A 24126-nucleotide genomic window follows, 5' to 3' on the forward strand; every position below is an offset into this window, starting at 1 on the left:
CTCTGGTCCATGGGGTCACAAAGAGTCGGACATGACTAAATGACTAAACAACAACAACAACAACAGGGTAGTGATAAAGCGGGATATCAAATCCAAACTACTACTACTACTACGCTTCTTCTTCTTCTTCTTCTTCTTCTTCTTCTTCTTCTTCTTCTTCTGTTGGACTTTCTTGGAAGGCAACTACTTTTGGCTCATTCCCCAAACCTTCAAAGGTCCAATGCCATTGTTTGTAGTGCAGACATTTTTCTTTTACCACTGCTGGGGCACAAGATCATAAGAAGAGGCCTGCTGGTCTATAGAGAACCCACAAGCAAGACCTGAGTCCAACAGCGTTCTCCCCACTTCTGTTTCCCAACAGCTGGTATAAAGAGGCAAAAAGTTTAAATAATAAAAGGCATAATTTATTTATACCCCACCCATCTGGCTGGGTTTCCCCAGCCACTCTGGGCAGCTCCCAACAGAATATTACAAACATGATAGAACACCAAACATCAAAAACTTCCCTAAACAGGGCTGCCTTCAGATGTTTTCTAAAAAATCAGATAGTTGTTTATTTCCTTGACATCTGGTGGAAAGGCGTTCCACAGACAGGCGCCACTACCAAGAAGGCCCTCTGCCCGGTTCCCTGAAACCTCACTTCTTGAAGTGAGGGAACTGCCAGAAGCCCCTCAGAGCTGGACTCTGGGCTGAACGATGGAGGTGGAGATGCTCCTTCAGGTATACAGGACCGAGGCCATTTAGGGCTTTAAAGGTCAGCACCAACATTTTGAATTGTGCTCGGAAACATACTGGGAGCCAATGTAGGTATTTCAGGACCTGTGTTATGTGGTCTTGGCCACTATTCCCAGTCACCAGTCTAGCTGCCACTTTCTGGCAGAGCAGTTCATCCTGTGCTTTCCCAAGGGCTGAAATAAGCCATATGAAATACTGGTAAAACCTGTTCTTAAGCTCAATTTCAATCACTAGCTAGGGAGCTGTTTTGTTTGCCAGTAGTAGCACCCTCAGCCTCAGGGCTCGCATACTTTCCAGCTGCATTTGTCCCATTACTGAACTCATTGATGAATTTAATCAGAGGTTCAGAAAGCAAATCTCATCCATCACCTTACTTGTTTGAGTGCACTATTTACAATTACAACAGTATCCATATTAATGCTCTTTTGAACTCCACATTTCCTGAGCATTTGTTGGATTAGTTTGTGGTTATCGATTATTTATAAAAGGGCTTGGTGGGGAGGAAAGTGGGGAAGAGAGAAAGGGCTTATAGAAGTGTAATAAACATTGTTCCTGGCTGTCACCTCTGTTAATATCTAAAAGCTACAAGAACAAGCAAAACCATCCTAGTTTGAACATTGAGTTTCTTCAACACTGTTGCTCTCAAGAACCTAATGATTACTGCAGATTTGAATATCTCAAAATTCCTTAAATTCTAAGCCTAAGATTCCTTAAAGTCTGAGCATTTTTTTAAAATACAAATTTTATAGCTTTTTTAAAAGTGAAAAAAATGGTTTTTTAATAGAAAGAATGATTGCCTCTGGAGGTCTGATTTGAGGGGACCTTTTCTGCTTAAAAGGTAAAACTGGGCTGAATGTCAACTTGCAAAACAAGGGGATCACTTGCTTGACTCTCACCTGGTTTGGCTGATCAATTTCTAGCACAAAGCGTCTGACTGAGTCTGTTCCTTCCCTAATAGATGAGGGAGGTCAACAGAATGCTTTGAAATAAATTCTCCTTGAAGCCTAATTATTTAATTTAATAAACTCAAAACCAGTTTTTAAAAATAAATCTTTTCAAAAGGGAGTACACAACATTTGTAAATAAGTAAAGTATATAGCAATAGCATAAAATATATATGCATTTTTAAAAATAAAAATAAATCCAATTAAAATACAAAGTAGATATCAGCTTAATATCCATCACTGTGACAAGCATGAATAATGTGTTAGCTGGACCATGAAGAAGGCTGATCGCTGAAGAAGAGATGCTTTTGAATTATGGTGCTGGAGGAGACTCTTGAGAGTCCCATGGACTGCAGGAAGATCAAACCTATCCATTCTGAAGGAAATCAGCCCTGAGTGCTCACTGGAAGGACAGATCCTGAAGCTGAGGCTCCAATACTTTGGCCACCTCATGAGAAGAGAAGACTCCCTGGAAAAGACCCTGATGTTGGGAAAGATGGAGGGCACAAGGAGAAGGGGACGACAGAGGATGAGATGGTTGGATAGTGTTCTCGAAGCTACCAGCATTAATTTGACTAAACTGCGGGAGGCAGTGGAAGACAGAAGTGCCTGGTGTGTTCTGGTCCATGGGCTCACAAAGAGTCAGACATGACTAAACGACTAAACAACAACAACAAGCTGACATGAGACCCACAGAAATTTTGTGGACATGATTTGCCAGGAGCCACATGTATGTTTTGACCAGGATTGTTAAGCAATGTTCAAGCGCAGGGGTAGGTAAAAATGTCAGTTTAGGTTTCTCTCCGTCTCTCATTCCCTCATTCCCTTCCAACCCTACAATCGTATGAGTCTATCCTTCCACTCTCAGAGGCAAGTAAGCCCCTGAATATCAGGTGCTGGGAACCACAAATAAGTAGAGCAATGTTGTGCTTATGTCCTCTGACAGACCTTTCATTGGCGCATGTTTGGTCAGTGTGAGGACAGCTATGACTCTTCCCAACATAATTCCTAAGAAAACACTATTTTCCTGCTCTCAGCATCTGAGTATCAACTAACCTCCAAATTGCAGCCTACTCTTATTCTGGTATTCCATTTTGGAAGTGTCATAGTGGCAGAAAGGATGTGAGGGGAGAAAGTCTTTGCGCTGGCCGCCTCTATCTCAAGGATCCTGCCAGGAACATTACGTGCAGGTGTATTTTGATGCATTTGTCTGTTTGTTTTATTGCTATTTTGTTAATGTTGTTAATATTGTTTTATAGATAGTAATGCTGTTGTACTTTGTGAATCCTATAATATGATATTTGTTTAGCTTATTCTTTGGTCGTTTTGCTAATAGTGTTACATAGATGGTAATTGTTTTATTTGGGATTGTTTCACTGATGATTTGTTAAGTATTCTATGAGATTTATGCTGTATTTGTGATGTTCCATTATGTTATTTTTCTCTTTTGTTTGTAAGCCTCTTTGGGATTTATTTGAATAAAAAGCAGCATAGAAATATCTATCTATTTATCTATCTTTATCTATCTATCTATCATCTATCTATCTATCTATCTATCTATCTATCTATCTATATCTATCTATATCATCTATATCTATCTATCTATGTCTATCTATATCATCTATTTCTATCTATCGATCTAATCTATCTATCATCTCAGACATTTATTTTAAAATGTTTAAAAAATGAGCTACAACCCAGAGCAGAGGAAACATTTTGAGTTTCTACTTCAGTTGTGAAAACATGTAAATGAATGACTTCTACATGAATCTCACCTAAGAGAGAAGACACAGTTACCTCACCTAAAACAATGGGTGTTCCTGGATTGAAACATCAATTAAGAACCCAGGAAATTATGATGCATTGACTTTCTCCTATTCCCCATTCTTGGCTAGAAAACAACTCAATTCAATATCAAAATTTTATTATTTATGCCCTTATAAAGTTACTCAATCCTTCCTCACAGTGGAGACCTCTTGTTCCCAACACAACATCCGCTGCTGGCATCAAAACTAATCATTGCGGCATTGAAACACCATCACATAGCTTAAGATATTTCACACTAAATAATGCAGATCTCCCAAATCCCCTCTTTGATGCAAATCAAAAGCAGAATAATGGATAAAAGCACAAGACAGCCACACACCCATGCATGCACACAGACACACACAATCCACAGACAGGAGGCAAAACAAAACCCTCCTATATTCAGTATTGATCCAGCATCTACATGCAACATGGTTACCAGCACTATGCTTTTGGTTTGGCTGCAGTCTACTCCAGGTCAATAAGGCAAGGGTATCAAGACCTAATGGAACAACTGTGCACATATCAGAATTACTGACAGCATAAAGCAAACGTGGAGCTGGTTCTGGAGCAGAATGTTCTCATTGCTTCAGACGTTTGAGTTAAAGGTAAAGGTAAAGGTACCCCTGCCCGTACGGGCCAGTCTTGACAGACTCTGGGGTTGTGTGCCCATCTCACTTAAGAGGCCAGGGGCCAGCACTGTCCGGAGACACTTCCGGGTCACGTGGCCAGCGTGACATCGCTGCTCTGGCGAGCCAGAGCCGCACACGGAAACGCCGTTTACCTTCCCGCTGGTAAGCGGTCCCTATTTATCTACTTGCACCCGGAGGTGCTTTCGAACTGCTAGGTTGGCAGGCGCTGGGACCGAGCAGCGGGAGCGCACCCCGCCGCAGGGATTCGAACTGCCGACCTTTCGATCAGCAAGTCCTAGGCGCTGAGGCTTTAACCCACAGCGCCACCTGCGTCCCGTATGAGTTACTGCGTCCCGTATGAGTTTGAGTTACTGCTTATCAAAACCAATTTACTAAGCTGTGATTGCCACATAGCAACAGCAACCCGGGTCAGCCTGAGGCAAAAGCCCTCCCCCCCTTCCCTAATCAAGATATAGTATATGATTCTCAAGGATGCTTAAGTTGTTCTGGGACCTAAGACTGAAGATCCCACAAGTACTCAAGTCTGATTTACAAGATTCCTTCTGCACACACATGCCAAAAAGGGAAAACAGGTTGTGCAAACCTGATCTCTGCGCATCCCACCATGTGGAAAATCCACATTACATGGTGGAGTGAGGCACATGTGCTCTCTTCTTCACCACGGGAAGAGTACAAGTTGTCTCAGTAAGCATGTGTGTTGGCCCACATTGATTCTGATACCTGCCATTTCAGAATCCTTGTGGCATCAAGTTTACTTGCAGGATCACCATACCCCATACCTGACCACTTGACCATTTTGAACAGTGTTACAGATGCCACATAATACTCATTCAACCATTTTTAAGAAACTGATCTTTTAGTGTGGCAGTGCTGAGCCCACACTTTGAAACTCCCGGTATATTGGCATCAGGAAGACATCTTCAATGTTCTCTCCATTTTAATAATAATAATAATAATAATTAATAATAATAATAATAATAATAATAATAATAATAATAATAATAATTTACTTATACCCCACCCATCTGGCTGAGTTTCCCCAGCCACTCTGGGCGGCTTCCAACAAAGTATTGAAATACAGTAGTCTGTTAAACATTAAAAGCTTCCCTAAAGAGGGCTGCCTTCAGAAGTCTTCTAACATTTCTGTTTAGGTAAGCCTATCCAGAAAGGTTTATGTTCCATCTTGCAATCTTTATAAGGTTAATTTTAATCGATTTTAATTGGGTGTTTTATTGATAGTGCTAATATTTCATATAAAAACATCCTTGGGTGTTTTTAAGCAGAGGTTGAGTCGCCATCTGTCATGTCTAGTTGAGATTTGTGCATTGTAGGGGGTTAGACTAGATGCCTCTTGGGGTCCCTTCCAACTCTACAATTCTATGAATTTTCTTGTTTAAGTACTTATCTCCCCCCGCCATGACAATAACTGTGCTTTTTTTTTTGGGGGGGGGTCTGGCTGCCAATTAAAGAAATTCCTGTAACAATCTATCTGTGATATTGGCCTTTTTTGCCTAATAAATTGCCACTCCTTGGCTTAGGGTTTACCACAAAGTTGTGTTAATATGGCTCAGATTCCTGTTAATAGAGGTGAGGTGCTTGAAGAGATAGCACATATCAAGCAAAACAAAGAAGCACACCAATTTTAATTGCTAAATATCTGCGTTTTCCTTGGCATTCCAAATACTCCTTTTGAGAAGCGCTTAATGCGAGCATCTGGGATATGCGAGGTAAAAAGGCCAAAAAGCTAAGCACTCCAACTGTTGTAGGGAGTGTTATAAGTTTGCGACTTGCAGTGTAATCCTTAGCACTTCCTGGCTGAACTGATAGCTTTATGCAACAGATCAGTGGTCTATAATAAGTTTTCCCCTGCTGAGAAGTCACAGGGGATAAACCTGTTCAAAAGGTCTCATATTTCAGGCACTGTACCTTGCTGAATATTTCTTTTTATCCCATCCCCTGGACTTTAAGCTGTTGTTGTGCGGGTTTTCAAATGTTATTCTTCTGTATATATTACCTTCAGGCACATGTTTGCTGCATAACCGAACTCTGGAACTCTCAGAATGTAAATCTTTTGTTGCAGCTTTTCCTTTTGACTATTACTGATAAAGAGCTGGCCAGATTGTATGTTGACTCACAGCCCTAGTCCTCATGTCTTCTCATTGTGAAGGAGAGATTTCAATCAGTATAAAATGGGTTCCACCATTTTGCTTATAACCTTTGTCCAGCATTTCTTATGAAAAAGGGTTGAGGGCGAGTGCCACACCATTAAGCTATAGAAAATAAAAAGAATGGTTGCAAAGGTGTCTGTTCATAACTGCTAGCACTGGCTTCAAAATTTGATCAACTAAAGCTGTGGTCCTAACCATTGTCTACTCAGAAGTAAAGATGATCAAATCTGTCACATTAGGTTTCTCTTGCCTTCTCATTTCTTTTCAACTCCATTTAAATTCAATTCTCTACATTTCCACATCTGTTAGCAATTTTATTTCAGCGTTTTAAAACGCATACTGACTCAGTATCTCCATCTTCTCGGTAGTGGTGCCCACCCTGTGGAATGCCCTCCCATCAGATCTCAAAGATATAAACAATTATCTGACATTTAGAAGATATCTGAAGGCAGCCCTGTTTAGGGAAGTTTTTAATGACTGATGTTTTAATGTATTTTTAATCTTTTGCTGGAAGCCACCCAGAATGGCTGGGGAAACCCAGCCAGATGGGTGGGGTATGAATATATATATATATATATATATATATATATATATATATATATATAAATAAATACTACTACTACTACTACTACTACAAGGGACGCAGGTGGCGCTGTGGGTTAAAGCCTCAGCGCCTAGGACTTGCCGATCGAAAGGTCGGCGGTTCGAATCCCTGCGGCGGGGTGCGCTCCCGCTGCTCGGTCCCAGCGCCTGCAAACCTAGCAGTTCGAAAGCACCTCCGGGTGCAAGTAGATAAATAGGGACCGCTTACCAGCGGGAAGGTAAACGGCGTTTCCGTGTGCGGCTCTGGCTCGCCAGAGCAGCTTCGTCACGCTGGCCACGTGACCCGGAAGTGTCTCCGGACAGCGCTGGCCCCTGGCCTCTTGAGTGAGATGGGCGCACAACCCCAGAGTCTGTCAAGACTGGCCCGTACGGGCAGGGGTACCTTTACCTTTACCTTACTACTACTACTACTATTACTATTATTATCTCCCATGTGGCAGCCCTTTAGTTATTTGAATATAAGCCCTTTAGTTATTCCATGTGGCTACCATTTCTCCTCTCAATTTCTTATCCAGGCTAAACACACCCAACTCCCTCAACCATTCCTCATAAGGCTTGGTTTCCAGACCCTTCATCATCTTGGCTGCCCTCATAGAATTGTAGAGTTGTAAGGGACCCTGAGGTCATCCAGTCCAACCCCTTGCAATGCAGGAATCTCAATTAAAACATCCATGACAGATGGCCATCCAACCTCTGCTTAAATACCTCCCAAGGAAAGAGATCTCACAAGTTAACTGAAATGGTGCCACCCACCCTTAACTGGGACAGCCGCTCCAAAAGGAGATCCTAGTTGATGGTATTGAAAGCTGCTGAGAGATTGAGGAGAATTGAAAGGGACACATTTCCCCTGCTTGTCTCCCAACAGAGGTCACCATACAGGGCGACCCCAGCGGTTTTTGTGCTGAAACCAGGTTTAAACCCTGACTGAAATGGATCTAGAAAGTCAGTTTGCTCCAAGAGCTCCTGGAAATGTGGCCGTCGCATTGTTACAGATAGAGACGTTGCTTTTGTTCATGTTTGTCCATGCCCTTTTTGTGCAATCTCCAAATGGCTGGAATGAATTTTGGCAGAAGCAATTATATTACCATCAATGCATAGAGAGTCACAACTTTGGGTATGGGATAAGCAGAGTTGACATTTTGTTTAGAAAGTCTTCCATGCAAATCTGTTGAGTAATGCAAAAAAACAAAAACAAAGAGGAAGAAACACAGAAAACATAAATTCAGAGCTGTTTCTAAATAAAATGTTTATTGAAGATTTTTAGGAGGTTTTTGAGTAGTTTCTTAAGTGGAGCGTTATTGGTTTCCCACAGATTATGTACTCCGCAATCATACTGAATTATTGAAATGTCTAGCATCTAGCTATTTATCTGTGCAAAATGTACTGTTTCATCTTCATACTGTGATTCCAGACTTCATAGAGGAAGAATTTCAAAGATGAATGTGCTTACATTTATTCATAAAGCTAACATTTCCTCAGGCACTTCAAGATACCCAACAGAATGCCTGCATCTTGATTTATAGATGAGGTTCTAGTTCTCAGGTGTCGATTAACAAATCTTACCATTTGAGGTCTTGTATTGAGAGCCCCTCCCTTCCTCTTCTCAACCAGGTCCCTTGAAGGTGGGAGGGGAAATACTTGCAGTTTAAGGAAGCAACCACTTAACTACATACCATTAAAGCAAAACAAATCTTCAAAAATTAATCCTACAATATATCTCTATGCTTTTTTTTTTTTGGTTCCGCGTTGAGAGTTATTTCAAACATGGTTTTTTTAATAACTCACCTGCCTCTTCAAAGGAATATTCATACTGACTGGTGTGAACCGTAACATATAAATTGTTCAGTGTGTCTGGCTGTTAACCAGAAGGTCAGTGGTGTGAGGCCACCCAGGGACTGTCAGGAGCTCAGCCTACACTCGAGTAGGACTCTGGCAGAGACACATGCCTGACTGGCATGTTCTCTCCCTCCTGGTCAATCTTTCAGGAGCTTCAAAAGCTTTATTCAGCCCGAACATCACAGCAACTGATGCCAACAGACATTGGCAAACTTAGGGATCCGCAGAGTCTTTGCAGTTGCATAACAGACTTCAGCAATTCAGCATTTTGGCTAATCTACTTTATTTACATATAAACACACACGGAGCGCTGCAATATGGCTCCCTCTTTCTCTAGCATGAGACAGCAAAGAGAAGAAGAACAAAGGACAATAGTCCCACTTCATGGAACACAGTAACACAAACATCCTGTCTCCGTCACTTCCCACTTTGTGGAGTCAAAACATGCACTGTCATGTGATAGACAAAAATCCCATGACTGCAATCATGGAGCAGGAATTCTAACAGGGACAGCTGCATTGCAGAGGGTTGGATTAAATGACCCTTGGTGTCACTACCAACTCTACAACTCTATTATCTTTATATAATAAATTGTGTAATCTAGAGGGTTGGCTTGAGGGTGGGCTGGCAGTAGTTCATGGCTGGCTGGCAAACAACAACAACCACCCCGCCCTCTTACTGGATACTTCATTTCCTTTTCCACATACACACCCCACAACAGTCATCCAACATTTCATGGCCGCTGAGCCATGCCTGTCTCTGCCTCATGGGGTCCCCACCCCAAATATTGTTTTTGTACTTCTGCAAACATCGAAGCTTACCAAGGCTGGTGATGCTTCCCTGCATAGCAAGGGTGATGCCTTTTAGCACAAACAGAAAAGAAGGCTCCCAAACTGCACTGAAAGCACAAACAAGGGGAGTCATTGACCTGGTGGGTAAACATACCCTCAACCGTTCCTCATAAGGCTTGGTTTCCAGGCCCTTGATCATCTTGGCTTCCCTCCTTTGCACATTGTCAATATCCTTCTTAAATTATGGCACCCAGAAATGGACACAGTATTCCAGGTGTGGTCTGACTAAGGCAGAATAGAGTGGTACTATTACTTCCATTGATCTGGACACTATACAGTGGTGCCACGCAAGACGAACGCCTCGCAAGACGGAAAACCCGCTAGACGAAAGGGTTTTCCGTTTTAGAGGCGCTTCGCAAAACGAATTTCCCTATGGGCTTGCTTCGCAAGACGAAAATGTATTGCGAGTTCCTGGGGTTTTTTCCCCTCCCCCCCTTTTTCTAAGCTGCTAAGCCGCTTATCAGCTGATCCGCTAAGCCGATAAGCCACTAAAAGCCGCTAAAAGCCACTATGCTGCTAATAGCGCTAATCCGCTAAGCCGTCAATGGGCTTGCTTCGCAAGACGAAAAAACCGCTAGACGAAGAGAATCGCGGAACGGATTATTTTCGTCTTGTGAGGCACCACTGTACTTCTGTTGATGCAGCCTAGAATAGCATCAGCTTTCTTTTGCTGCTGCAGCACAGTGTTGACTCACATTAAGCTATACATGGTTGCCCCCAGCTCCATCCACTTTTGCCTCTGGTGCCACCCATGACTGTCATGAAGCCACTTTGGAATATCCCCCATGAGAGAATGCAGCTCTGAGACTGGAAAAGTTTCCCACCCCAATCTAGAGGGCTAGAGGCTCCCAAACTTACATATGATCAGTAAAGATCAGTCTACTGTGTGATCTTCTGCAAACTGACTTAAGAGTAATATAATAATAATAATAATAATAATAATAATAATAATAATAATAATAATTTATTATTTGTACCCCGCCCATCTGGCTGGGTTTCCCCAGCCACTCTGGGCGGCTTCCATAAAAACCAAAAATACACTAAAATATCACAGATTAAAAACTTCCCTGAACAGGGCTGCCTTAAGTTGTCTTCTGAATGTCAGGTAGTTATTTATCACTTTGACATCTGATGGGAGGGTGTTCCACAGGGCAGGCGCCACTACCGAGAAGGCCCTCTGCCTGGTTCCCTGTAGCTTTGCTTCTCGCAATGAGGGAACCGCCAGAAGGCCCTCGGCGCTGGACCTCAGCGTCCGGGCAGAACGATGGGGGAGGAGACGCTCCTTCATGTAAATGCATGTTTATCAGTGGGACTTACTTCTGGGTCATATGCATAGAATTATGTTGGACTCTAATCCAAAGCACACTCACTGTGGAGGGAATCATATTTAACTCAATGGTATTTCTCAACATGCATGCCGAGGATCTCACTGCGAATCAGCAGTATAATATTAAATCACAGCTTTCTTTAATTTGTGCCTTCAAATTGCAAGAGCCTCAGGCTTATGAACATCTTTGCTCTCCCACCTACTGAGATGAATAACCATGTAATTAGTTGTGTGCTTCAGCTCCGCCATGTTTAATAGGATTGGAATGCATGCACATTTCTTTAGAATGAAGGCCAATAGTTTGTAGAGTGACACAGCCCAAGAAAGCCAATAATAGCAGCCGACTGTAGAATTCAGCTGAAAATCTTCCTTCATGCTAAAGACACCATGCAGCACACATAAAGGATGCTCAGATCCCGCTCCATGAAACTAACAGGAAGGCAGCCTGCTTAATTGTACACTAGACTGCTCCCTAAATGAGTAAACTAGGCTCTGTCACAACATAAACTCTGATGCAGATAATTTCTCATTTAGTGCTGGTTAGTGGGATGCTTTGCTGAATCTCACGCAGCCCAGCTTCGACAGAAAGAGTGATTAAAGGACTCTTCTACATGAGATCCACTGCTGCCTTCTCAAGAGGGCCCTTAAGGGGCCTCCTGACTCCAGCATGACCTCTGGACATGTCCAGCAATGCAGAGGAATGGACACCAGGTCCATTCTGCACCTTCCATTTGCATCACCTGAGGAATCAGATGGGGAGGTCAAGAAACATAAAATACATATAGTATAAATAAGAACAAAGCAAACCAAGAATCCCCCCTCCCATCTGGTTAGTTACTATGGTGGGGGGCGGGAAATGAAATTGATGGTCCTAGCAGAGGTTTTCTATTGTTCCTATGGTATAAGCTAGAGGAAATCTTCATGACAGGGGAGACTATAAATGCAAATGTAATGAAAATCAAACTGGGTGATTTTAAATTATAAATGTTAACTATATGTTAAAGCCTATGAGAACTAATGCACACAACAGTAATCAGATTGATTACACCTATCCCCAAGAAATATAATTTCATCACATGTCACTTGCCTGTGCTGTGCATTAAAGCTGATTTTTATGGGGTGGGGAGGAATTGATTTCTTTTCCTTTGCTTAGACTAATTGCCACATTAAGTAAATAAGATTATCCCAGTATGTGGCAGCACCTACAACTAGTCTTACTCACTTTTTAGTAAAACTTAGAAGGCAGGGGTACTATTTTATTGATTTCCTAAACTTCTGCCAGATGGATTTTGCAGTGGAGAAAGTCCCTTGGGCTCATTTGTGTGCCAATGCTGCTAACAGTGAGGGCAATGAAATTTGAAGCTCTTAGCATCATAGATTTAGGTGATTGCTTCCTTCAAAGAAACCATAACCTGGATCATAATATATTAGCATTACAAGGATTTCTGCACCAGTATTTTCCCATTAGATTTCCAGTGTCCCCCCCCCCCCCCCCGTTTTCTGTGTTTGAAAGTCATTGGCTAGGCTGCTGCGATGATATAGAATGGGAGGAAGTGAGAGGAAAGTAAGGAGACAGAGACCAATAGAAACAAAAAGAGCTATGTACTTGGGAGGCAAAAAATGTATGGTACAAGCAGTCATACTGTTTGTACCATCATATGAACATTTGGGTTGCATTTTTTGTGTGGCAGATTTTTAACAATGTAATGCAGAGTGAGGTGTGAATGAGTGTAATGAACTGAAAAATGTAGCAAACGGTGCATGTGCAAGTTTCAGAATTATGTCTAGACATTCTCCAAGTTAAGGCAGAATTCAAGAGTATTCCAATACATGACAGAGTGAACCCGTGTAGTAATGAGAAGAACAAAGGAAATGAATTATTCCCTACTGATGAAATGATGCCTGAATTGTGCCTCTTTCAAGTGGTACAGTAATGAGTAACTCACATCACTTGGGAACTGTTGTACTTTTATTGCCTCCACGTAAACCACTTGGAATTGTTTTATTATCTTGAGTGGCATAAAATGTTATGCCTTTTCTGTGTCCCTGTGCTAAGCGTTTAAGGTTTGAAAAGAATGGCATATTATAATACAGCTGTCCTAAGATGACCCATTTATGTGATCTACATACAGAAATGTACTACTGAATTTATTGAGGAATGTATATTTTGCAGGTCTCATGGAAGTAGTTTAGCCGCCATGTGACTTCCTGAGTGCTCTGATCTAAATCTCTTGTTTTCTTAACATAAAACATAAAAGATTTAAGTGAGTGGGTTAATAAAGAGCATTTTATATCCTTGACATCCTTTTCTCTTATGTTGTCTTGTATGTATTAAAAGCATCATATTTCCTGGAAGTACAACTATCTGTGGCAAGTGGTGGAATTAAAAACATAATTTTACTTCAGGGTGTCAACGTTCTCTCCAGCTACTTTCCCTCTGGTTCTTCTACCATCATAAACATGGACATCAGCTTGCTCTACACAGGCTATACCCAGCTACCTGAGAGCCAGCACCACTGAAATCAATGGGTCCTACAGATAGGAATGTATCACTCATCAGTATTCAGTGGGAACATTTTAGTTTGCAGTCACAGCTTTGCAGAGCAAATCTAACAATATGAAGCCAGCACAACTTCACAACAATATGAAGTCCAGTGTAAGTTACCACTGTTCCAAACTGCATTCAGGAGCCTCAGAGAGGGGCTACTGGTGGCTGAGTCAGCAGGTAAGTTTTACAGATTTGACCCTGTCACTGGGCTGAGCTGAGAAGGGATTGGAACAGGTGCAAATATCTTCTTCCCCAGGCCACTTCCCCCAGAACTCCCGTTTTGCGGAGTGGATTACTGTCAGGGACCGTGCTGAGGAGGGCTGCCCTGAGGAGGAATGGTGGGAGCCACCCCCTCCTCATCATCCTGAATCTCCCCAGGAGCAGGAGGACAGTATAGATTTGGAAGAGTGGTTTGCAGAGGGGCATAGTTCAGAAGGCAGAAGCTGGGTAATACTGGACGGGGAACAGCTAGCAGAAGAAACACTGGAAGAGGGAGAGATTCACAGTCTCTGAGTAGTATCCGCCCCCCTTTGCCAAAGTCACGGAGAGCTCAGAAAGTGTCAGAACATAAAGTGTTCTGAACAAGCTCATATTACAAGACATAGGAGTGACGTAGTTTAACAGGGATGGAAGAGGAAGGGAACTTAATTGGGAACACTACCATTTTTAGGAGATGGGTTCTTTGTTCTCTTGCTGTGATTATTAAAGTTTCTAACTGGTAAGTAGACTCCTTTTCCTTTGTCCTGCTTATCTACTGCAAGGGGGTGGGGGTGAAGAAGTTGATTCCCTGAAGCCTGACAATTACAGTGGCTTAAATTCTGCTGAAAGAGCCCCAGCTGAGCTGGGGTAAGGCACTTACACCAGTGCAACTCTGTCTCGGTTGGGGTGAGGAGTTTATGCCAGCTGAGTCCCAAATCCAAACTCTCATCCCAGTTGATCTTGGGTTTGGAACGTACTGTTGGGAGTTCGAATATATTGTCTGAAGACAGACTGGAGAGATGAGATGAACGTTATTAAAATCTGAACATAAATGGTAATTAAATATTGCATTAAAAACAACAACAGCCTCTTAGCAATGTTGTGGGGCAAAATATTACACACATTCCACTGATGTGGCCCTTTCATTCATGCTTCCACTCTGGCAATATCATTCTGATGCAACTCGGATTAACACGACGTCTCTGTATCTGTATCCTCTCCACTGTGGGGGTTGGAGGAGCAGAGCAAAGGAGCTTAGGGATTCCCTTGACTCTACAAGGTCATTACAATTTGTTAGGGCACAGCATGAACACCACTGAGACTTTGACTTGCCAAGACTAAAGCAATCCAGCTGCCACATATTTATTGACAAAGGCCATGACTTATGTGCTCTTCTCACCGGAACTGACAAGACTGGAGCGACTTCTTGAGTAATCATGTTGCCGATTCAAGAAGGCGATGCAAAAGAGGACTAGACTGTGCACTTCACCACACATATTTGGGATGAGGCAAAATCCCCAGACTTTTAAGGTAGATTGACTTCTTTCATTGGGATCAAACTGGATTGATCAACAAGGCAGGTCCTGAGCAGGCTTTGTTTCCGCATTTCTGCCCTCTGCCGAAACTCGCTTGCATAAATTTGCTGCGTGCAAATGGCCGCTTGAAATTTTCTACCTTGTTTGTAGGGAGAGACGCGGAGGGGCAGGAGAGATATTTCAACAACCTTTTGGGCTCTAGGGAATGTTTTTGGACAAGTCAGGCCTGTACAAAAAGGATAGGTTCCATTCAGACTGGGATGAAGCCAGACTGCTGGTGCTTAAAATTAAAAGGTGGCACAGGAGCTTTTAAACTTATTTCAAGTAGGGAAGCCAGCAGGAGCTGAGGAGAGAGATGGGAGAGACATTCGAACCTACAGAAATATGTATATTGGGAGAAATTCACACTGAAAGGTTGAAGCATTTTCACGAGCACTCTTTTTGGTAAATAAATAAATGGCAAACCAGTATGGAAATGTGGAGAACTGAAATTATGATTGGGAAAATGAGGGTATGAGAGAAACAAAAACGGGCTGGTGCAATTTTGGTCACCACCCCTTAAGAAGTTTATTTTAGAGATGGAAAGATTTCAGAGAAGATGAAGCAAAATGAGCAAAAGCCTGGAGCAATCCCCCGTGAGGAAAGTTTACAACATTTGGATTTTCTTCATTTAGAGAAGCAGCAAGTAACATAGGACATGATAGAGGTGTATAGAGTTATCCACAGGGGAGAGAAAAGTGAATATGGAAACGTTTTCTCCCTCCCTTATAATGCTGAGAAGTTGGACCCACCCACTGAAGCTGAGAATCCCACTTCTCTGCACAGTATTAGCTGCGTAGATCACAGTTTGTCAAGAGGGTGTTTTGAGAACTTCCCCTGTGTTTAACTTTCCCAAGCGAGCTTTGCGCATAACCTTTCTGAGTTTGTTTTCTTTCCCCTCAGCTTGGCATCAAGAGAAAAGAAAATGATTAATACCCTTGTTCTTGAGCTAAGCATTTTGTAATCGCTCTAATTAAATCAAGCAATATGCATTTAAGCAGGGCCCTAATTGTAAAGTTTAATCATAACCACAAACAACCAAGCGTCTTCTTCAAAGCATTAATTGGGAGCACCTTGAAGGCTGCAGCTGTCTAGTTTTAGTGTCGGATATGCAATGAGTTTGCATATTCTCTTCATTTGTTTAAGTCATTCTAGAGAATTGGTTTTCTGAATCCTCCCTCCTGGAAATGTGTGTGTGTGTGTGTGTGTGTGTGTGTGTGTGTGTTTACTGCATTTAAATCCCACCTTTTTCTAGGAGCAACAGGTGAGAGTTAAGTGGAGGGTGGGGACCAAAGTTGGACAAACTACTCCAGAAAGAAAACAATGTTTCCACCACCAGAGGAACTACATACATACATACATACATACATATCCAAATAAGTTCTACTCAAAGTAGCCCCATTGAATTGATTAACCTAAGTTAGTCATGGCCATTAACTTCAGTGGGTCTACTCTGAGAAGGAACAGCATCGGACATTAGCCACTGTACATAAAAGAAAAATGGCTTCCACCAAGGGACATTTTTGATCCCATTTTGAAGATGTGCCCAGGGCAGGGGGAATCTAAGTGGTGAGTGTGTGAATTAAAAAGCAGTCCTCAAACCAGCTCAGGAGGTTTGAAGTGAAGCCCTGCCACAATTCAGAAAAATGCACATTCTGTGGAGCAAAAAACCTCTTTGGTCCTCCTATCTATTTTTAGTTTATTGCTGATTTTTTGAATGTTTTCAATAGTTTTTTTAAAAAAACTGTTCTTAGTGGAAAAAAAATATTGTCTTATTCTCTTTGTAAATGACTTTTGGGCTTTTTTAAAAACAACAACAACAACAACAACAATCTAGCGGTGTATACATTTTAGTAAAAAAATTAATATTAGTCCAGGGCAGTCAGACTAGGCAGTTCATATTGGAATACTGAAGAAATTCTGGAATATTGAAGAATACTGAAGAAATTCTTCAAGCATCCTTAAGAGGAAGCAGACTCAGATCCCGATTTTTCATTTATAATTTGTAAGGTACCTTCAAGGATCCTCCAAAGTCAGGGTGAAAAGTAATGAAGACTAAAAATGGAAACAAAAATCTTATGCAACCATTTTTTCCCCCTACTTGAGAGAAGAGAAGGAGATGAAAATGAGTAATTATTAAGCCACAGCAAGAACTAGAGAAAGAAAAGCTTGCTGAAAGTGACTGAACTACTGTTTTCCACCAGTGAGCTTGACTTTCGCTTAATAAACTGCAAGCACAGTGGGAGACATCCTGTAAATTGTATTTATTCCCCTCCCCTTTCTTACTGACATTTAAGGCACAGGATGGGCTAAAGGAGAAGGAGAGGAAAACTCAACGTACTGTGGCCACGACCCTCTGAACACTGAGACCTACACTCAAATCCAGATTCTGGCGCTGTAAAAAAAGGAATGGGGTAGAAATTTAATTCAATTCACATATAAAGGCAAACCCACCTAATTTGCACTTTCTGAATCAAAACACAAACCGAAACACAACCGTCCCTCAAAATTTGCACTTTCCTGAATTTTGCAATGCAGTTCTCCAGACAAGTGACAGATACAAAAATAATGTTTTAGATCTATTTTTATTTATTCATTATATTCGTTGGTTACTTTTGTGGAAATCCAGCCTGATGGGTGGGGTATAAATAATAAAATTACTACTACTACTACTACTTTCTCACAGCATGACCCAAAACTACTTGCATTAGCTACCAATCTACCATTCAGAGTGGTTTTAAGGATTACTGCAATAATCAGTTCTATACATATTTGGAAGCTAAAGCCATGATATTGACTTTGGTTATTGCAAACCATGGTTTGGAAGGATGTCTGAATAAAACCCCTAGTTGAGTTTTGTTTTTTAATTGACTGGACATCTCCTTTGGAGTCGGGGAGGTGTACACTACAAGGAAAGGTTTTGTGGAGAGGGCCAGAGATTTAAAATGTCAGAGGGCTGTCAGAAGTCTCTCATTTCCTCTGTAAGCTCTCAGACTGGGAAAATAATTGGTAGAATGGGGTCGCCAATGTGTTGCCCTCCAGAAGATACTGAACTGCAGCTCACACCAACCCTGCCCATCCACCATTCTGCCTGTGGCTGATGGGAGTTGGAGTCCAAAAAAATCTTGAGGATGTCACGATGACTACCCCTGCAGCAGAGGATTTTATCTCCCCCTGTCAGGTGGCAGAGGATCCAACCCCTACGGCAGTTTGCCAGGAATGGATAAGATAAGGAAAGATTCTTACCAACTGCTTTTTATTCAATATTCACAGAGAGAGACTCTTGGAATAATGGCGTTGCCCCGAGTGAGTCTCCACCCTCTCCCTCTTTGAGCTCTTTGCTCTCCTACTTTCGATGCTTGCCAGGTTCTGGGAGAGGGGATGTTCTGGAATGCTTACTAAAGACACTGTGTCTGTCAGCTGTTGCCCCTCGGCTGCTTCTTCTTCTTCCTCCTCCTCCTCTCCCATTATTTCTCAGCTTTTCCCCTCATCTGCCTCTCAGCTGTGATCTCTCAAACTCCTATTGTAATTCTGAACTGTCTCCTTCTCTGGAAGGGTCAGGCTGGGGAGGTGGTCTCCACCATTTCTCCTCTGCCCAATCTTTGGAACCCCCTGGCCACATTCTCAGTACAAGATATTGTTTGTTGCAGTTAGTAAACCTGGAGGATCAAGGTAAGCATGTTGTTCTCCCATCTGTTGCCAACAACCAAGCACAACTTTGCACCGTGAACATTTTTACAAAGCAATATATATTGGAGTTAATGGTTTTTGTATTGCCGCCACAGAAACAATGGACCTGGACGCCTTTCCATATAAATCGAGCTGAAAAGAAGCACAGCTATCCTTCCCAGAAGTGAGCTGCGAGGTGTTTATTTTAAGCGAGCTCGAGGGCACAGATCTCCACTAGACTGCTTTCCAGGCAGCCTCTCTTGCACGTATATATTTGCCCACTCCACATAACCTCCTGCAAAGAAACAAATTGTCTGCAGGAATGCATGGGTGAATATTTACGGTTTAGTAAGTGAGCAAGAGGCATGGCGATAATCCAAAGAGGGCTCCCAATCAATAATACATGGCCAGAGATGAGTGGAACTGAACTGAAAAGAAAACATCTCCTCCTCTTCTCCACCCACCCTCCCACTGCGGAAAATATCAGTAATATTTTCTTTGTAAAATGGGATTTCCCTTGTCAGGCAGCTAGGAAAATAATGTTTGACATTTTCAGATAACAGGAATTATTGGCAGCATCTCTGTGTGTGGTGAATGTGTCTGCTCAGTTATTTATTTCTTTAAGCACTCACCCAGTCTAACATTTGATCAACCTCATCTTCATTCCCTTTTAGAAATATTTATTGATCCACCTCATCTTGGTTCCCCTTCAGCAATATTTGTTGAATAAAAAACTGTATATGCCTATTAGATAAAATACTGAATGGCACAATGAATCACTGGCATTATTTACTTTGTCTTAAAATAGTTTCTTATATGTTTTATCCACCCTTTCTTCTATAGTGGAGTCCAATGGAATATGCACATGGTTCCCATGGGGTCAACCCTAGGGATGAACAAATATGTCAGATCCAGTTTGTCTCAGCTTCTCAGTTGTCCAGTCCTAAGTTCATTTATCCACAAGTCCACCATAGTATATTTATAGTCCTCGTGAAAATTCATCAGAACTTTAGAGTGAATTTCTCCTAATATTCACACTTTTGTGCAATTTCTCCTAATATACACATTTTTGCTGAGCAGGTTTCTCTAATATTGCGACTTTTATGTGTTGCTTTCATTAGTATATGTATTCATATGAATATCTGGCAGGAGAACTGCATTGCAAAATTCAGAGAAATGTGACTTTTGAAGGATAGCAGTTTTGGTTCGCATAGCATTTCAGAAAGCGACAATTGGGTGAATTCAACTTTAAATTTGAACTGAATAAAATCCCACCCCATCCCTAAACACAGTTCCATGCACAGATTCAGATCTGCTTGTTTTCAGCAGAGTGGTTGTCTTATTTGCCTCCCAGCTATAACGAGGGATTCTTTGGGCTCCTTGCAAAAGTCCTCAGACATTTCTCCTTAGCAGAAACCTCAACTTTCACTGCAAAATCTTGCTTTAAGAGAAACGTCTGAGACCTGTAACAAATGTACCTCCAGCACTTCATAGGGAGTCCTTCCGTTCGGGACCTCAGATAGCATTGAAACCTTTGCCCATTTGGGGGGAGAATTTCTCAACTAAAATGATCCAGCTATTCTGAAAGCTTCCGTATCATCTCAGTGCCATCTCCAATCTTTCCTATAGAGTTCTTCCTGCCTCCCATTCCTCAAACTAAACTATGAAGAAAGTTCAAAATCAGTTTGAGAGAAGGCTTCCCTACTCCAGCGAGGCATAGGCAAATCTGTTTTTCTCAATTTCTCATCTCCCCACACCCGATTTTAAATTCAGCTCTTCATTTCCTCAGCAATTTCCACCACCACCCCAAAAAAAATCCTCATGAAAATTTATTAGAATTTTAGTGTAAGTTTCTCATAGTAAACACCTTTTCGAATGCAGTTTTTAATAATGCACATATTTCATGCACAATTTATCCAAACATTATGTGTGACTTTTCACACACACACACACACACACACACACACGTGTGCATGTTTCTCCAACGTGTACATTTATGGCCACTTTATTTGATGGGAGCACTGCAGTGAAAAATTCAGAGGAGTGCCTTTTCCAAAGAATAAATTTGGGGGTGCAAAATGTGTCTGTGCTTTCTCTTCCTGTCTCCGGGGGTTGGGACAGATCTAGGAAATTGGGGTAAGAAGCAATGGGGGGGGCAACACCCAGAGCACTCACTCAAAAATCCAAATGTGCCCACAAAAGATCGGCAACCTCTGTCATTAAAGTCTTGCCAACAGGGAATTCCCAGCAGAAGGATATCTGGGAACTGTGGTTTGCTTCTGGCTCCTTGAGCACAGGATGAAGTCTCCCATTAAACTAAATCAAATTCAACAGAGCTTATCTTGGGGGGGGGGGGGGGGGTGATCACATTCTGTCTGCTTCAGAGCATTCCAGCATTCAAATGCACCTTTCCACCCCTCTCTTATCTTATTTTGTTTGCCTGTAGGGATGATTTCAAGCCTAGCAAGAATCTAATAAGCAGGGAAAGAAGTAAAATGTCAGTAGAAGCTTATTAACACTGGCTAATTAAGAAGAGGGGAAATACAATAGAGCATGCATCTGTCCCCCATGTGTAAAATGTAATATGCTGTGTTTGCACTAATAAAGTGGGCTAAATCTACTGCTTGCTATACTCTCTGAGCTGTTGTGTATTAATATTCAATATGAAAATGCCCAGTCCTATTGAGGAGCTCCTTTTAATAAACATCCCGTATTTGCTTACCATACCTCTGAGGCCACACAATGGAACAGGATCATTCAGGCTGTGCCAGAGCTCTTGCATTCCTCTAACTGCAGTTGCATTTATTTATAAAATTGGACAACTGACTTTCTGACCCAAACCACTAATGACTGCCTCCTGCTGCTCTTCATCGAACTCTTGTACGCTTTGCTACCATACCTTCCACTCGCAGCGGGGAGCTCTGCCTTGCAATGAGAGCTGCAGTGAACTGGGGCCCTCATCGCTCATGACATATAGACCTGGAGCACTTGTAATGAAGAGGGCATGTGGTCCCTTGGGAACTGCAAAACTACTACGATCAGTGCTGCTCCAACTGGCCCAGAACTAAGGGCAGCTCAGCAAGGTACAATGAATGTGACATGTGTCAGCGAGAGCAAATGCTCCTCTTACAGAAGGTCCCAGTTTCAGTCCCTGGAATCTTCAAGCAGGGCTAGGAAAGATTTGTGGATGCTGTACAAAACCCTGGAAAGTCACTGCCAATAAGTGTAGACAATCTTGGGCGAGAGAAGCCAATGTTCTGACGCACTTATAAGGCAGGTGCTTACATTCCTAGGTGATGGCAAAGGGAGTTGGCAGAATTCTGGGCTCTTGCACTTCAGAATGTGTTGTGTGTGCATGTATGTATGTGATGTTTCAGAATGGAGAAATGCAGCACAGCAGGAATTAGCCTAGTCCACTCCTTGACAAGCTATGTTTGCTATATCTTTCCACAAGGGCCAACATTGATGCCAAAATCCAGCATCGCCTGAGCTTGGCGAGGGCTGCTTTCTTCTGATTGAAGTGTTTGAGGACTGGGACATTCACAGGGAAACCAAAATGCTTGTTTACAAAGCTACCAATCTTACTGTATGCCTGTGAAACATGGATCACTTATAAATGCCATCTCCAACTCCTCGAAAGATTCCATGAAGTGATTTTTTACACATCACTTGGGAAGACAGGCGAACTAATGGCAGTGTACTAGAAGAAGTAAAGATCATCAATGTTGAAGCAATGATTCTTCAACATCAACTTTGTTGGACTGGTCATGTTGTGTGGATGCCTGATTATCGTCTGCCAAAGCTCTACTCCAGACTTAAAAATGGAAAGAGTAATGCAGGGGGTCAACAAAAGAGGTTTAAAGACTCTTTCGAGGCAAATCTAAAAAAAGTAGTATAAACACTGACAACTGGGAAACACTGCCATGCGAGTGCTCCAATTGGAGAACAGCCTTTACCAAAGGTGTCAGAGGCTTTGAAGACGCTCAAACTAAGGACGAAAGGGAGAAATGTGCTAAGAGGAAGGCACGCTTGGCAAACCCTCACCACGATCAACTCCCACCTGGAAACCTATGTCCCCACTGTGGAAGGACACATGGATCCAGAATTGGCCTCCACAGTCACTTACGGACTCACTGTTAAAACCGTGTTTATGGAAGGCAATCTTACTTGGCTAGGAGTGGTCACCAAAGAAAGAAAGATGCTATATTTGCACATTTATGGAGGATTCCCTCCCACCCTCATGGAAGCACATTTGGAAATAGTAACACCCATATTGCATCCACATCTGCAATCTCTATGATAGTCTTTAAATTGAATGGCTTAGAGCCAGGCTAATGAAATGATGGTATTTCATGTAATGCACAAACATACATACCTCTGGTACCAGAACAGGCACTAAAGAAGAAACTATTTTTTAAAAAAACAACAACCAAGAACAGCCCTTTTTATTGCATGGCTTCCTCCTTTCAGTTTTCTTCTTTCCAAGATCCTAAGGCGATAACTCCAAAACAGAGCAAGACTGTCTCCTTTTCCTAGTCTGCTGCCAAATATCAATTCACTAGTTCATCATCCTGCATTAAATTATCCTCCAGTATCATAGAGCATTTGCCATCTAAACCAACAGTGACAGCTTAGATCACATGTCACAACCTATTGCCGTACCTGCTCTGAAATATAAGCTTTGCAGAGAATACCCAGGTGATCCAATTGGCAGAGACAAGGATCCCCTGCAGAGAAAGTTTGTCTCCTTCTCTGTTTCTGATCTTCTTATGTAACCACAAGTCAACAGGCCGTGAGACAGAGCACAGCAGCCATCTCTAGCAGGAGATACCCAGTATTTATGGAGCCACAGCGCTACGGGGCAAAGGCACCCATGCTTAATGGGCCTGGAACTAGGCGTATGAGAAGAAACATGAATACCTAATGTGGATTTCGAAACAAAACACCACAAACTTCAGGCAGGGTTTTAGGAAATGACTGCTTTTAAGGAAAGGTCTTTTAATAGTGCTGCACTGTTTTTAGTAGAATAGTCTGAAGATGAGGACCGGGGAATGCATTCCATGGCAGATCAGCTTCTGTCCGATGGAGAGCTGGAGGGCGAAGAGTCACAGCAGCAAGAATGTTGATTGATTGCACAAAACTGGAAGACTGGAGAAATACCAACTAAAGAACAATGGCAAGAGAAGTTGATGAACTATGCAGAACTGGCAAAAATGACAGACAGGCTAAGAGAAAAAGATGACAGTGACTTTGAAAAAGAATGGGAACCGTTTATATAATAATAATAATAATAATTCATTATTTGTACCCCAGCCACTCTGGGTGGCTTCCAACAAAGACCAAAAATACACTAAATACTTGCAGAAACAAAGAAAGTTGATAGACTTGATGGCAGGATTTAAATAAACATCCACACTATTAGTATTAGAAAAT

General features: G+C 42.1%; 1 protein-coding gene across 3 annotated transcripts in view; it reads right to left on the minus strand.

The window, feature by feature from the left end:
- Nucleotides 1–24126, minus strand: part of DCC (DCC netrin 1 receptor) — a gene marked incomplete at its 5' end in the record, with an annotated part of 954207 nt that overhangs the window by 397890 nt on the left and 532191 nt on the right. The window lies entirely within an intron of this gene.

This window comes from Podarcis cretensis (assembly GCF_951804945.1).
Source record: "Podarcis cretensis genome assembly, chromosome: 11".
Taxonomy (NCBI): Eukaryota; Metazoa; Chordata; class Lepidosauria; order Squamata; family Lacertidae; genus Podarcis; species Podarcis cretensis.